This window comes from Macaca fascicularis, chromosome 2 (assembly GCF_037993035.2).
Source record: "Macaca fascicularis isolate 582-1 chromosome 2, T2T-MFA8v1.1".
Taxonomy (NCBI): Eukaryota; Metazoa; Chordata; class Mammalia; order Primates; family Cercopithecidae; genus Macaca; species Macaca fascicularis.
Window position 1 is genome coordinate 184,280,001 of NC_088376.1, and position 15,492 is coordinate 184,295,492.

The 15,492-nt window shown below is 41.9% G+C and overlaps 1 protein-coding gene across 18 annotated transcripts in view; it reads right to left on the bottom strand.

Moving 5' to 3' along the window:
• The window catches only part of ST3GAL6 (ST3 beta-galactoside alpha-2,3-sialyltransferase 6), a 52,583-nt gene that overhangs the window by 34,942 nt on the left and 2,149 nt on the right, over positions 1-15,492 (bottom strand). For 6 of the 18 annotated variants that reach the window (XM_065539272.1, XM_005548328.4, XM_065539271.1 and 3 more), the window contains exon 2: positions 4,180-4,348. The exons of 11 other annotated variants lie outside the window; for them this stretch is intronic. The gene's annotated coding sequence lies outside the window, so the exon portion shown is untranslated. Of the gene's footprint in view, positions 1-4,179; positions 4,349-5,160; positions 5,544-15,492 lie in introns of those variants that run through there. One more of the 18 variants, XM_074033626.1, reaches the window with a different exon arrangement.

Below are 15,492 nucleotides of genomic sequence, written 5' to 3' on the forward strand. Positions count from 1 at the left end.
GAATCTCTTAATCTATCTCTAAATTAAGTACTCGACTGTAGGATATGGAGAATAGAGCTCACAGTCTAGTGAAAAGAGCTGTTATACTGTTTCAAGATGATTTCCATTATCTGCTAAGAGAATTAAAGCAAACTATTTTACACCTCTGTTATTCAAAGTGTGCTCCATGGACCAGCAGTACTGGCATCACCTGGGAAGTGTGCTCCATGGACCAGCAGTACTGGCATCACCTGGGAAGTGTGGTCCATGGACCAGCAGTACTGGCATCACCTGGGAAGTGTTGTCCATGGACCAGCAGTACTGGCATCACCTGGGAAGTGTGCTCCATGGACCAGCAGTACTGGCATCACCTGGGAAGTGTGCTCCATGGACCAGCAGTACTGGCATCACCTGGGAAGTGTTGTCCATGGACCAGCAGTACTGGCATCACCTGGGAAGTTGGCAGAACTGCAGAGTCTCAGCTGCAACCTTTGATCCACTGAGTCAAGTGGATTTGGCAAACCCCATAGGATCTGTGTGTTTGGGAAGCACTGCTAGAGAAGGTCAGAGAAAAAGGGAATTGTATCCAACCGAGAAGATCAGGGCTTCACAGAAAATAGTTTTTGAGGGGAACTGGCAGCTCATTCTAAGTTTTATGCTACATCTTTTAAGAGTCTTTAGAGCTTGACCTTTTAAAGTTTTCAATCAACAGAAGTTTCTCTGAAGAAACTAGTCAGATTTCCTTTGAAAATAAGTGGCTTTGAGAAAAATTTCCCTCACCACTCTAGGGAATGTTTGTGGGCTGTTTTGTTTTTTTTTTTTTTCAATTCCCTGGACACTGTCTTTCCTATATTATTTTCAGTCTTACCCTTCCATCCATTATTAGTGTCAGTATGATACTACCGGTAATAGGTAGGATTCCTCCATTCACATTACACCTATAGGACACACACCTTATTTTGCATCTTCTGATTCACCTAAGTGCCAACTGAATCACTGGCCACATATTTACAATATTTCCAATTATTGCAATTTACAACTGGAACCCAAGAATTACAGATCTTAGAGCTGGGAAGACCGCAAGAGTTGGGGGCATTTAGACACAGTAATGACTTATGTATACTACAGAAGAGGCAACCAGGATTTTGAAAAGTTTAAAGAAAAAAAAAAATTGTCAAAGGCTATCTTGCTAATAGTAGCAAAGTTGGTAATAATGAAGAACATTTTACATGAGTTCCCCTCCAGCACAATTCCTGTCCCATTATGGGTGCACAATATTTACCTATTTGATGAGTAAATAAGTCAATAAATGAAGAAATAAATTACTATCCCCAAACCCACTCATCTGTTTTTGTTCCAGTCCTCTCTGATCTCTGTGGTTTTCAGTTCCAGAATCTCCCCTTGGGTGGCACTACACGGCCTCCCTCCTCTACTTCTCTGCCTGTGTTTCTAGATTTCCTCTTCTTCCTCTGTCCTCCTAAATACAGGTGTTCTCAAGCTGTTATCTTAATCCTGTTTCCTAAACCCATGTTCTCATTACTTCTCACCTTAGCTACTAGCAATGATCTCTAATCTTTCTTCCCTTTAAACCAGCCCACATGCTGTACTCAGCATAAAATCCTCAAAGTGCAGCTCTCACCTTGTCACTCTGCCTGGTATTTATGACTTCCATGATTTGGTCTTAATAATTCGTTGGTAATTTATTCTTTGTAGGTAGTAGCTTAAGATGGTTTGCTTGGCAATCAGACCCCCTGAGTTTGAGTCTCAGCTCTTCCTCTGATGAGTTGTATCACCCTGAGAATTTGCCTAATCTTTTTATACTTCAGCTTCCTTGGCTGTAAAATAAGACTACTACTACTTCCTAATAGAGCTATTACAAGTAGTAAATATAAAATACTTAGCTAAGTATCTGGCACATGGTAAAGACTCTCCTAATCTTGTTTTAATTCTTCTTTTAACATTAGTGAAGTATTAGCTTCCCATACACCAAGCGCTCCCTAAAAAATTAGCTTCCTAATGTCCTGGTAGAGATCCTGAAGAACTCATGCCTTTGTGCTAATAATAGCCTCAAAAAATTAAGTTTCCATTACTGTGCTATTATTGCTGCACAATCATTTTAACATCTTAAAGTATCTGTGACAGGAAGCTTTACTCATCTGCTTTTGAATATGAAGTGAAAGGCATTCAAAATAGTATTAATTAATTGGCAAAACTCATCTTAGAATTAGACCCTATTTCTGGCTATAGAAACCATATCTTTTTTATGCTTTTCATAATAAAGCTGCTCTGAAATTTAGTAAAAACAAAAAACTCAGATTTGTAAACGGCATTTCAAATTTATGTTTTGAAGCAAAAAAAATAAAAATCAAGAACTCTACAAATAATCTGAGTTGGCAAATAGGTTTCATGAAATAGGTGTCATTCCATTTGGATCCATTACAATGTTGAGAAGAATTCAGATATTGTGTCCTAGGTGTTGAAGTAAATACCATGGTGACTTAAGCAATGTTTAACAAGGTAAGGATAAAGACTGGAATTGTTCTCACCCTAGGCAGAGATTAAGGACAGAAGAATAAACACTGTGCAACAGGTGCCAATAAAAACAGTTAAAATTAGGGCTGGGCATGGTGCCTCACACCTGTAATCCCAGCACTTTGGGAGGCCAAGGCAGGTGGATCACTTGAGGTCAGGAGTTCGAGACCAGCCTGTCCAACATATAGTGAAACCCCGTCTCTACTAAAAACCACAAAAATTAGGTGGACATGGTGGTGCGCACCTGTAATCCCACCTACTTGGGAAGCTGAGGCAGGAGAATGGCTTGAACCTGGTGGCAGAGGTTGCAGTGAACCACAGTCGCACCACTGCACTCCAGCCTGGGCAACAGAACAAGACTCTGTCTCGGGGGGGAAAAAAAAAGTTAAAATTAACTAGACACTTATGTAACTGTTCTAAATGCTTCAGACATAGACTTATTTTAATCCTCAAAACCAAACTTTATGAAAGGCTTTATCGTCATCCCTATCATACAGATAAAGACACTAAAGCACACAGAAGTTATAACTTCCCCCAGGATACCCAAGTAGTAAGTGACGGTGCTGAGACTTGAACCCAAGCACACACTAGAGTCCAGGAGCATCATAAAGACTCTCAAAATACTTCCATCTTTTTGATGCCAGAAATTGTAAAGAATGACAGGAGAAACAGCTTTACAAATCACCAAGATGATTACAGTCCAGATTCCACTAAATGGAGATGTTGCTGGCAGTAAAACCTGAGGACCCAGCCCTACCTCCAGCCTTGATTCCGGTCCTCAAGAGTTCTGCAAGTCCAATGGCTCAGGACCATGCTGGGGAAGGACTTTGAAACCCTCATGAGCAATCTCAGTGGGAACAAGCAAGAGCTTAAGGGGTTCCCTAGGACTAAATCACAAGACCATTGTGAGTGTCCATATTGGCCAGCACTACTAAAGCATAATGTTATCAGTCAATAAGTGTCTTTCCCAAAACGATCTCCAAACAAATTTGCTAGAAGAATCATTCTCTGATGAACTTTAATAAATCATTGAGTGCCTGCATATATTCATGGGTAAAACATGTAGCTCATTCCTGGTGGACATTTGAACTCTAGATCTCTTTTCAGAATAGTGTTATACATTGATGTCTGAAATCTGTGCAAAGGATTCCAAAACAGTACAAAAAATCAGCCTAAACAATTAAAAGGTACTTTAATGAAACTATCATTAATTGTTGCACGTAAAGACAGAGAGAGAACTAGAACTAATTCTATTGAGAAAACAAGGCCCAAAGAGGGAAAGCCTCTTGCCCAAGGTTATAAAGCTGGTTAACAGCAGAATTTCTATAATATTTGTGACACATACAATGTTCTAATTTTAAGAGTATTCTTACTCCTAAGTATCGGCTAAGAAGAGTCCCAAAGAAGGTCCATTCAATTGAGAATAAAAACAATATTTAAGACTCTCGTAGCTCAACCGTGGGATATGCCGAAGGGTCATGGGTTACATTAGCAGTCTTATAGGCCCCCAGCCTGCAAAACTAGTATGAGAAAAAATAGTAGGCACCTGTCTTCATAGAAGAGGGGATTTTAACATCACCCACAAGAGAAACATTGTATAAGAACATTACAAGTGCTCAAGTTTACATTTAAGGAATTTGAGACAATGGTGGTGTTGCCTTTGCTTACCTGCACTTTTAAGAATCTGTGTCCTAAAGGCCCTCCGTTCGCAAAGGTGGAGAATTTGCTAAAGAGGGACCAGGCTGCCAAAGACTCAGGACGCTGCCTGCTGAATTGCTGGGGCCTCTGTTAGAAATTATCTAAGACCCGGGATGTGCTGCTTCCTCACTTGCAAATGCTGAAATAAAACATAAAGATAGTATGTTTCTAAGAATGGTTTAGCTGCCCCAGAAAAATGTAAAGTCATTTTTAAAAATTTAAGGAAAATGCCGCCGGGCGCGGTGGCTCAAGCCTGTAATCCCAGCACTTTGGGAGGCCGAGACGGGCGGATCACAAGGTCAGGAGATCGAGACCATCCTGGCTAACACGGCGAAACCCCGTCTCTACTAAAAACACAAAAAATTAGCCGGGCGAGGTGGCGGCGCCTGTGGTCCCAGCTACTCGGGAGGCTGAGGCAGGAGAATGGCGGGAACCCGGGAGGCGGAGCTTGCAGTGAGCTGAGATCCAGCCACTGCACTCCAGCCTGGGCGACAGAGCGAGACTCCGTCTCAAAAAAAAAAAAAAAAAAAAAAGAACACTTCAGCAGAGACCCAGGCAAGGTGCAGACGGGCAGCCCTGCAAGGTTCAACCTGGAGCATGTCAGGAAGCAAACTGGCTCAATCTCAAAGTGTAGTAAAGAGCAGACTCAAGAAATGAAGAAAAACCAATATAATCGTAATGAAACTTCTGTTTGCCCCTGGGGCACATCACAGACAGGGAGTAACCAGAAGCAAGAGAGGCAGTTTGTGAGTCAGTTTAGAGAGCCACAGCTTGGACAGGATGTAGCACTACTCAGTTGGGCCATCTTCAGGACCAAGAACCAAGCATACTCAGGGGATGCAGAGAAGAGGGATCAGAGCACCAGTCCCACAACAGAACCTCTGTATTAGTGCCTAGGACTGCTGAAACAAAGTGCCACATACTGGGTAGCTTAAAACAACAGATATTTACTGTCTCACAGTTCTGGAGGGTAGAAGTCTGAAATCAAGGTGTTATCAGAGTCATGCTCCCTCTGAAAACTGTAGAGAGGAATCTTTCTTTGCCTCTTCCTAGCTTTGGTTCTGCCACCAATCTCGGGCATTCCTTGGCTTGTGGATGCATCACTCCAATTCTGTCTTCACGTGGCGTTCTCCTGTGTTTCTGTCTTCACCTGGACACTAATCATATTGCATTAGGGACCCACCCTACTCCAGTGTAACCTCATCTTAACTAATTACATCTGCCATGACCCTATTTTCAAATAAGGTCACAGTCTGAGGTACTGGGGATTAGGACTTCTAAACATCTCTTGGGGTGGTGGTGGGGCGGGGGAAAACTGAACCAATTACACCCTCGTTGAGGTGCCCAAGGCTCACCCTCAGCCAGAGGGATCCTAATGTTCTAGGTCATTCTGAATACCGGGTGCTAATTAATGTGAAAGAAAAACAGGAAAGAATTTATCTATGGTGTCAAAAGTCAGAATAGTGGTTAACATGTGAGGAGTAATAGTGACTGGGTGGGAACACATGGTACCCTTCTAGAGGGCCAGTACTGTCCTATTTCTTCATCTGGAGGCAGCCTGCCTGGGTGCATTCACTGTAAGGAAATTTACTGAACTGTACTTACATGCTTTGTGTACTCCTCTGTATGTCTGATGTATTTCCATAAAAACTTTACAAAACGTTAGAGAAGATGGAGCTATCCAAGAAACAGGGGTCTTGGAAGCCCAGCTAGGACCTCAGGGAGGGGCATTATCTGGGAGGAGTTACACAGCCAGGAGCTGGCAGCTCAGCCCTGCTGGTTCAGACACTTGAGTTGTCTGTTCACCTGAGAAGCAGAATTCTTAAGAGGCTGCTTTGTAACTGGAAATGAAGTAATTCATTTAAATTAAGAAAAAAAATGGGCCAGGCATAGTGGCTTATGCCTGTAATCCTAGCACTTTGTGAGGCTGAGGTGGATAGATCGCCCTGAGGTCAGGAGGTGGAGAACAGCCTGGGTAACATGGCAAAACCCCATCTCCACGAAAAATACCAAAAAAAAAAAAAAAAAGCGCTAGGCTTAATGGCTCTCATCTATGTTCCTAGCTACTCTAGAGGCTGAGGCTTGAGCTAGGAAGGGAGGTTGCAGTGAGCCAAGATTGTGCCCCTATACTCCAGCCTGGGCGACAGAGCAAGACCCTGTCTCAGAAAAAAAAAAAAGCGTGGCATGGTTGCTGATGCCTGTAATCCCAGCACTTTGGGAGGCAGATCACCTGAGGTCAGGAGTTTGAGACCAGCCTGACTGACATGGGCAAACCCCATCTCTACTAAAAATACAAAACAAAATTAGCCAGGCGTGGTGGCACATGCCTGTAATCCCAGCTACTCAAGAGGCTGAGGGAGCAGAACCGCTTAACCCAGGAGGCAGAGGTTGTGGTGAGCTCAGATCACGCCATTGCACTCCAGCCTGGGCAACAAGAGCAAAACTCCATCACAAAAAGAAAAAGAAAGAAAAAAGAAAGAAAGAAAAACAAAAGAAAAAGAAAACTATAAAGGCCAAGAAGTTTGTATATTTGAACCGGTAGATTGACAACTTCTACAGGAAAATCCATGAGTGATAATTAAAAAGTTGTTTAGTAAGCATGGACCCCACAATAAGGGTATGATCTCCCCTGCACAGTGCTGGAAATATGCTGATATTCTGCTTCGCACTGTTTTCCTAGCCTCCTTGCAGATCTCTCCCCGACATTCCACTTTCAGGCTAATTAAAGTTCAAGTAAGTTATAGAGTTGTTTCTTTCACATCTAATTCTTCTCTGGGAATTTTGAGCTCTTGTGGTTAGGGTGTTTGGGGTCCTAATGCTTAATTTCCAAGGAAGAGGAAACACCACAGAAAGACAGAGTTAAAATCTACTGGACAACACTCAAACTTAGAAAACATATTTTTGGAGTAAAAATGTAAAATTTTTTAGAGCTAAATATTAACATCAGATACTGTATAAGCTATGAATAACACATTGATATATCAAATCAAAGGAGTGGAGAGGGGAAGGAAGCCAAAACTTAATTGCAGTGCCAACAAAGAAATACAAATCAAATATTGATGAAAATGTGTATGTACATTATGATACACATAATTGTGGAAAATGAAACAGTGAATAGAAAGCACTTGGCTTTCTACTGTGGAAAATATATGAAGAAGGTACTGAAAGGTTCAAGGCCACACATTTGTAGTGATCCTCTTGACTTCTCATTGGATGTCTCCATCCCGTCAAAGCCCATCTCTACTATCAAACTTCATACAGAATTCCCTGCCTCAAAACTCACCAATGACACTTCACATTTCTATCCTTCAAACACTCAAGTTATTAAAAGTGAGAGTGCTAAGTATCAATTATGTATTACCTTACTAATGTTTTCATCATATTCTGGTAAAAACTGCAATTGGAAGGAATGTATTACATGCTATATTGTAAGCCCCAAGTCCAAGTTTAGAAGCAACTGCAGAATTTACCTGTTATAAATTGTTTATATAGACCTACTTCCCTAAGTGCCTTATAGAGAGGTATAAATACATAAGCCATAGGCCTCTAAGTCTGTTCCAGTTGGCTCCTATGGCCTGTCCTGCCTCATCTCCTGAAATGCTTGACTCTTGACAATGTGCTCTAGTAACACCAAATTTTGTGCACTTCTCAATCCTTCTTGGCACTGTTTCATGTCTTAGCACCTCTGGTCATACTGTTCCTGCTGCCCGGAATGTTCTCCCTCTCCTCTCACCCTGCCCCCCAATTCCCCTCCCACAACATTCCCACTCCCTGATATAAATTGGAATCATCTGTTGGGATTCCGTTCTTCAAGGAGGACTTCCCTTTCTATCTCTACCCTGCATTTGGATGATGACACACAGGAGTCCAAGCAAGCACATGTAAAGCTGTTTCAAGGACAGAGATAACTACGAGCTCCTGCGTTTTGAATCACAAAACAACCACATCTCAGATTTTAAAATGTTAAGTTTTTCAAGGACATTTGGAGAGAATGGTTTTTGCTCCTTAAGCCTAGTTTATTCTGAAACATTCACAGCTCTATTCGACCTACAGATTTTCTTCCCCCAACTCCACTCAAAAACATATGTGCATACATGCATGCTCACACACACACACACACACACACACACTGAATCCCTCTACTATATGTCCATGGATCCCTTTATAATAGCAGAGTACTTGGCACATGACAGACGTCAAGTATTTGTTGCTATTCACTAAAGAATGATGAAATATAATAACATAGGTAGTTTAACATAGTCCAAAGGGAAGCCAGGTGCTAAGAGGAAACAGACCTGAGAAAAAATTAGAGGTATATAAGACCAATCAGAAAGACTTTCTGGAGAAAGTCAATTTTTAACTGAGGAAGAATAGAATTGTCATAATAGCTATAAAAACAGAGTTATAATAGTAATAGTGGCAGATAACACTGATTAAATATTTGACATTTGGCAGAAACTATGCTCAAATATTTGTATGTGTTTTTTCCATTGTCGTAATTACTGTGATGTGCATATTATTTCAAATTTATAGATAAGGAAAGTAAGGCTCAGAAAAGTTAGGCAAATTGTTCAGAATCATGCAGTGATAAGCCATGAAGCTGGAAACTGAACACATGTTCTAATCTGGCTTAGATGGTAGAGTGTGACGGGGAAGAATGGCACTGAGTGTCAAAGAACAGCCTTAGCTAAAGCACTAGGAGGCCTGCGTGGCTACAGGGTCAAACAGGACAATAAAGTTAGCAACATGAGATGACAGAAAACCTCAAAAATCAGTGGGAGAAATTCTCTGGATTTTTGAGCAGAAGAAAAATAACGAAAATCATGCTTGAGGAAGGTTATTATGAAAGGTGTATGTCCAGGAATATTGATGGTCATAATTAGAGAGCTTGAATATAAGACTTTTGTAAGGATATGATCTTTTATTCTATGACTAAAGCAGAAGAGCCATGCACAGCAAATTTGTAAAAAAAAAAAAAGCTTTTTGCAATAAGAGAGTCAGACTTGTCCTCCAGAAAATTCAGTACCTGCAAAATACTTATAGTTACTTGATGATCAGAAAACATACATATCTCCTTACATCCTGTTTATCAAAAAAATCAAATTATTTATCATTTAATTGTAGCATAGCTGGGATAAAACAAGAATAATTAGCTAAATCACTTTGACATCTACCTGAAATATCAGCTTTAAATATTAAAAATATTTTGGGCCGGGCGCAGTGGCTCACGCCTGTAATCCCAGCACTTTGGGAGGCCGAGACGGGCGGATCACGAGGTCAGGAGATCGAGACCATCCTGGCTAACACGGTGAAACCCCGTCTCTACTAAAAAATACAAAAAACTAGCCGGGCGAGGTGGCGGGCGCCTATAGTCCCAGCTACTCGGGAGGCTGAGGCAGGAGAATGGCGTGAACCTGGGAGGCTGAGCTTGCAGTGAGCCGAGATCCGGCCACTGCACTCCAGCCTGGGTGACAGAGCGAGACTCCGTCTCAAAAAAAAAAAAAAAAAAAAAATTTTGACAGCAATGTCCTTTATCTCACAAGATCATTTACAACAGAAAGCTCCTTTAACTATCACAATCTATCAAGTAACTAAGATTATAAATTATATTTAATCGCTGCTCTAAAATGTAGTTGAAAAATGCATTTGTACCCTACTTGAATGCCTGTATTATCACCTCACTGCTCTCCTCTAAATGCAACTGGATAACCCATCTTACAGCTTTTAAATGCAATGAGTTATCCACAAAAAAAGAGGGAATTAAAAAAATAAAATCTATGATCTCCTTTTATTCTTTGGCCCTATGCGAACCATAGACAATGTACACATTCCCTATATCTGCTTTCTCCACCCCTTAATACATTAAGGACTCTTACATATTAGAGTTGCATAAGATTTTAATAAAAGGATTTGAGACTTCCTTCTAGGTTTCCTGCCTAAATATTTGCAATGGAACATTTCCTAAGCTGAAAACTCCATTAAGAGGTCAGAAGCAACAGGCTGATACCTCTTAAGACTACAATCTAACGGTATGAGAAAGGGGATTTCATAGAATCAGCTCAAAGACAAGAGGTCTGTGTTTATATGGCATTTTGCATGGGGGTTTTGTTTTTTTGTTTGTTTGTTTTGTCTTGGTTTTTGTTTGTTTTCTGTCTCAATTTCCATCCGTTCAAGTCTGCTACTGGTTATTTCTTGTGTTCTGCTAGCTTTAGGCTTGGTTAGCTCTTGTTCCTCTAGTTCCTCTAGATGTGAAGTTAGGCTGCTAATTTGGGATCTTTTTGAATTTTTGATGTAGGCATTTAGCACTATAAACTTCCCTCTTAGCAGTGCTTTAGCTGTGTCCCAGAGGTCTGGTATGCTGTATCTTTGTTCTCATTCGTTTCAAAGAACATTTTGGTTTCTGCCTTCATTTCACTGTTTTCCGAAAAGTCATTCAGGAGCAAGTTCTTTAATGTTCATATAATTGTATGGTTTTGAGTTATTTTCTTAGTATTGATTTATATTTTTATTGTGTTGTGGTCTGAGAGTGTGGTTGGTATGATTTTCGTTTTTTTGAATTTGCTGAGGATTGTTTTATATCCATTTGTGTGGTTGATTTTAGAGTATGTGCCATGTGCAGATGAGAAGAACGTATATTCTGTCATTTTTTGGTGGAGAGTTCTGTAGATGTCTATTAGGTACATTCTGTCAAGTTCAGGTCCTGAATATCTTTGCTAGTTTTTGGCCTTGATTATCTGTCTAATACTGCCAGTGGGGTGTTAAAGTCTCCCACTGTGATAGTGTGGAAATCTAAGTCTCTTCATAGGTCTTACCTTGTGAATCCGGGTGCTCCTGTGTTGATGGCATATATATTTTGGACAGTTAGGTCTTCCTGTTGAATTGAACCCCTTACCATCATATAATGCCCATCTGTATTAGTTCATTCTCACACTGCTATAAAGAAATACCTGCGTTTGGGCACAGAGGCTTATGCCTGTAATCCCGACACTTTGGGAGGCCGAGGCAGGAGGATTGCTTGAGCCCAGAAGTTCAAGACTAGCCTGGGCAACTCAGTGAGACCCCATCTCTACAAATAACTTTTTTAAAAATTAGCCGGGTGTGGCGGTGTGTACTGCAGTCCCAGCTACCTAGGAGGCTGATATGGTAAGATTGCCTGTGCCCATGAGGTTGAGGCTTCAGTGAATAATGATTGTGCCACTGCACTCCAGCTGGTTCAACAGAGACCCTATTTAAAAAAAAAGAAGAAAGAAATACCTGAAACTAGGTAATATACAAAGAAAAGAGGTTTAATTGGCTCATGGTTCTTCAGGCTGTACAGAAAGCACGGCCGGGAGGCCTCAGGAAACTTACAGAAGCCTCCTGGCAAAAGGTGAAGGGGAAGCAGGCACATCTTACACAATTGGAGTAGGAGGAAAGGTGGGGCTGGGTGGGGGTGCGGCAGCTAAACAACCAGATCTTGTGAGAACTCACTCAATATTACAAGAACAGCACCCACGAGGATGGTGTTAAACCATTAGAAACTGCCCCCCATGATCCAATTACCTCCCACCAGGCCCCACCTCCAACACTGATGATTACAATTGAATATGAGATTTGGGTGGGGACACAGATTCAAACCATATCACTATCTTTGTCTTTTTTCGTCTTTGTGGGTTTAAAATCTGTTTTGTCTAAAATTAGAATAGCAATCTCTGCTTTTTTCTGTTTTCCATTTGCTTGCCAGACTTTTCTCCATCCTTTTACTTTAAGCCCTTGGATATCAATGAATGTGGGATCAGGCTCCTGAGGTTTCAGGTTTTATGCCACTGTGTTAATCAGAAAAGCCAAAAGTTAGTTGTTTTGTATGCTAGTTAAGTATGTATGTAAGTTAACAATAGGCCAAAGAATCTCAAAAATAATTTTCTCTCTAAAAATTGTGCCAAGCCTCCCTAGATACTAATGGAGTGGTGATGATGAGACATCCTGAAATCAAAGGACAAGAGGATAAAAGGAATACTGTACAGGTTTCTCTGAGCCCTGCCTGTCTTTGTGATATTCCTGTGCTCTGCCCTAGGGAAAAGAGAGGGGAAATCAGTTATGGCCAATTAGTGGGAAGAAAAAAAGGCAACTACGAGTAGAAATTTGTGTGTTTGTGTGTGTGTGAGAGAGAAACAGAGACAGGAAAGGGCCGCGTGTGGTGGCTCACACCTGTAATCACAACACTTTAGGAGGCCGAAGTGGGTGGATCACCTGAGTTCAGGAGTTCAAGACCAGCCTGGCCAACATGGCAAAACCCCATCTCTACTAAAAAATATACAAAAAAAATAGCCAGGTATGGTGGCGCGTGCCTGTAATCCCAGCTACTTGGGAGGCTGAGACAGGAGAATCACTGAAACTCAGGAGGCAGAGGTTTCAGTGAGCAGAGATAGAGCCACTGCACTCCAGCCTAGGCGACAGAGCAAGACTCCATCTCAAAAACAAAGAAAAAGAAGAGACAGGAAAGCCCATCACCACTGGGTGAAGACTGAATTAGGCTCTCATCAAAAATCTCCAGGCATCCCATTCTAATTAGAATACAATTCAAATTTCACAAAATCTGCCTTCCTATCTTACTGACGGCATCTCCTCCCACTCCCTCTTTTGCACTCTTTTTTCACTACCTGTTGTCTTAACTACTCTCTTCTCACACTGCACCTTCTGTTTCTCAAACAACCCAAATTCACTCATGCCTCAGGGCCTTTGCAGGTGCTGGTACCTCTATCTGCTATGCCCTTAACCTTCTGTGCTCCACTTGCCTGGCTCCTTCTCATCATTCACATCTCAGCTCAAATATCCCCTCCTTGGATAAGCTCTCTGACTGCTCTAAAGTAGCTTCCCCTATACCCCTCTCGATCACACCTCCATAATGTACTGTCTGTGTGACACTCATTCTATCTGAAATACAGTTTCATGTACTTGTATCTTATTTATTGACTCTGTCCCCATAAAACGTGTGCTCTGTAAGAGCAGGGGCTTTGCTGTGTCCAACACGGGACACAGCAAAGCCCCTGTGTCCCCCCGCCCCCCGCCACAAGAACACTTCTTGTTACATGGTGGACACTCAGTAAATGTAGGCTGACCATTAGGGAAGTCCCACCTCAATGATCACATGGAATAACACCCAAAGTCCTCTGAAAAAACACACTTTCTGCTCCCTTGTTGCCCCCATCTTTCAGCACAGTGACTCTGACCCACAGCCATAAGAACTCCAGGCATGTTTCCACAACGTGTGGAAGGTGGGACTAACCCTGCCGCCTCTGGAGGAATCTCCAGCTTCCTTGCCATCTCCTCATGTGGGGGCCTTGTTCTTATCATATCCTAAAGATCTTTCCATTCCCAACCAAATAAAAAGTAAATCAATGTTTAAAACATCTTTCAAAGCCCAGCACTAAATACATTGGAAAGTATGCAATGATGCTATCTGTATACTTTGTCTAAGGCCAAGCATATAAGAAGGGGAAAAAGAAAATGGGGGAGAAGGTAACTTTTCACTCAGCTTTTCAATGTTTTTAAGAAAATCTCCTATGGGCTAGGTGCTTTCCTTTCCCTCTTTCTCAGTGGTCCAGAAAGAGGAAAGCCCCTGGTCAGATACCAAAGTTTTTGGCAGTAAAAAGGTAAACTGGACAATCCCCCCAGATGACCAAAATCTCTCCAAGAAAAAGAAACATGGGCACAAGGAAGAAAACCAGGTCTTACTGATCCTGTTATCTTTTTTTTGTTGTTTTTTTGTTTTGTCTTTTTTTTTTTTTTTGAGACGGAGTCTCGCTCTGTCGCCCAGGCTGGAGTGCAGTGGCGCGATCTCGGCTCACTGCAAGCTCCGCCTCCCGGGTTCACGCCATTCTCCTGCCTCAGCCTCCCGAGTAGCTGGGACTACAGGCGCCCGCCACCGCGCCCGGCTAATTTTTTGTATTTTTAGTAGAGACGGGGTTTCACCGTGGTCTCGATCTCCTGACCTTGTGATCCGCCCGCCTCGGCCTCCCAAAGTGCTGGGATTACAGGCGTGAGCCACCGCGCCCGGCCGATCCTGTTATCTTTTACTTTCACAACCTCACTGCCAGAATCTCAGCACTTCTTAGCCTGATTATGGGACAGTGAAGTTCCTGACCAAGTCTGAGACACTGCAGCTAATTCAGTAGTGAGGTGTCACCATCAGGGGAAAGAACTCCAGCTACCCCACAATGGTGTGGGTCCCCTAAGGGTTAAATTGGAAACTGTGATGTGTGACGTGTGCCATTATCCATCACAGTTGGGACAGACAGGAGAGAATGTTTCATTTCAACTGTGAGGGTGGGGGTGTAACCCTGGGAAAATTTCTTCCAGGTAACATGTAGCTTGAGGTGTATTCAGAAAGGAAAGGACTTTTGGAATATGCCCATTGAAGACAGCATAAACTCCTAGATTTCGCCAGACCCTGCTCACCTAAAAGGTACCTGGCTGGTGAAAGTCTAAAGTTGTCACAAGGAAGGCAAAATACACAGACCACCTATTCAAGAAGCCCAGCCTGGGGATAACTAGAAAGGTATATTCAGACTAAGGTATATATAAATTGAGGATATGCCAGGCAAAGGAGAAAGATATGCACAGGAAATGGAAGAATGTGTGCATAATGTATACTACAGAGGATGCCTGCGATGGTGTAGGCAGAGGTAGAGTCAGACCTTTATGTGAGCCACTGCAACTCAACCTAAGGCAATCTTGGTTTTTTAAGCTATAAATGTGGCTAAAAATTCCTTTCTTGCAGGAGAGTTTTGTCAGGAAGATTAAATAAAACAGCATATGAAAACACACCGAAAATCAGAGTGGGTGCCAAATAGGAGTTCCATGCTTCCTTCACCTTCTCAATAAGCATCACCTAAAATGCAGGCTAAACAGATCTCTGGTCCCCAAACCTGGATGGAAGCACAATTTCCATGGAAGCCATCTGGCAGTTTGCGTGGTTAGCAGATGATGCTTATCAGGGAAATGTGGGAAACATGGCAGTACTCACTTCTTCTCCCATAAGGTTCCACATGATGTGGAACACAGAAATGTCTCCAACAGAAGAAAACAGCTGTGAAATCCAGTCCACTGCCACTGAATAAGAACACCTACAATTTACAATTTCATAGGAGACAGACTGATGTTTTTAAACGGTATGTCTCTTAATGGTATTCTTCTGTCAATGCTGTCTATTCTTGAGCCTCAAAGGATTTTATTTTTTTTTAATTGATTTAGGGCATAAGAACAAACTATCTCCAACAAATCTGCTGAAATGTAGTCAAAATT